Here is a 1,358-nt window from a genome sequence, read left to right as displayed (position 1 = left end):
AATAATGATTATCATGTAGGGAGTATAAATAGGCATTGCACTTGTTGTCTGTGTCTAACAAAATATGATGGTGCCTATGATCCAGAATAATCCACTTCTGAACCCAAAACCCAGAGCAGACTGAAGTGTACAGTATAAAATATATTTTTTATTACCCCATAAACTTTTTGACTGAGTTTTACCATAGAAGATATAGTGAATATTCACCTATTACAGCTTAGTAATATATATTCATGAAAATTAAATAACATTTACTCTGACACCTTTTAATGCATTCTCTTCTCTTTTCAAATGTAGATTGCATACTACTTAATTTATTTTATTAACTGGTGTTTGGAAAAAAACTGCCATGAAACACTAGCAATATGTTCATCATGGCAACTATATGTCTCTTCACTATGGTATTGTTTAATGGGAAGGGGGGAGGGCTGAATATAACTTAAAAGTCCTTTAGTATGTAGAAAAGTATAATGTGAATTACAATTCAGTTACCAGTTTGAACTTGATCTAGGTAACATGGATACATCTCTCTGCAATAGGCATGCTTCTGAAAAATAGAATGTAGAGCTACAAAAGTGTAGAGAGCCACAAACAAGTCAAGATGGCGCCTGGCACTTTGCCAAGAGGAGTGGTTTGAGGTAATGCCAGCGAGTCATTAAGATGATGTTGATTGAGTTGAGCTGTGTATAATTATTAAAATGATGAGGATTGCTGTATCTGGATGATGTTAATTGAAACAAGCTGTGTATAATTAGTTAAGTGTATATGTACCTCTACTCTCCTACAATAAAGCGGCTCCCGATGTATCAACCTTCACAAGTTGCCTGTCACTCCCCCTGGCTATTTTGCCCAGCCAGCTGGACTGTGGCAGATGGTGGCCTGTACAGGGAGCCCCAGGATCCTCGGGGGTGAGTGACAAGGAAAAGCTGCCCGTCCCTAAAGATAGATAGGACAGGAGCAAATCTGCTCGTCCCTAGCAGACAGGGCAAGAGGAAGGATGGCCATTTTAAAAAAATGGAGAAGATTGATACAATATGTTTGTATCTTGTTTTGTCTTTGTCTTTGTTATGGAAATATGGAAGGGGTGTTGGGTAAATTGCTGAGGGAAGGAGGCACCCCAGTGGAATCAAGATCATTTAGGACATATGTTGATAAAAGCTCAGGAACTCTAGTCAGAGGAAGGAAGAAAGTTCAGAGGAGGAAGGATTATCGGGGAAGGAATTACAACAGGAGGCTCCTATGAATCTCTTTTCATCACTGGAGGGTGCATGAAGCATGTTGGCTGCTGTGGGTGTGAGCCGGTTGTGGGCGCAGTGGGGACTTTCCAGCTGGTGGCTCTTCCCGCCCCCCCCCCCCCC

The 1,358-nt window shown here is 40.9% G+C and overlaps 1 pseudogene; it reads left to right on the top strand.

Annotated features, from left to right (window-relative positions):
• The first annotated feature begins 801 nt into the window (after positions 1-801).
• The window catches only part of LOC107151175, a 16,269-nt pseudogene continuing 15,712 nt past the window's right edge, over positions 802-1,358 (top strand).

This window comes from Marmota marmota, unplaced genomic scaffold (assembly GCF_001458135.2).
Source record: "Marmota marmota marmota unplaced genomic scaffold, marMar, whole genome shotgun sequence".
NCBI lineage: Eukaryota > Metazoa > Chordata > Mammalia > Rodentia > Sciuridae > Marmota > Marmota marmota.
The sequence above is the reverse complement of the archived record's forward strand: the minus strand, read 5'-3'. Positions and strand labels throughout refer to the sequence as shown.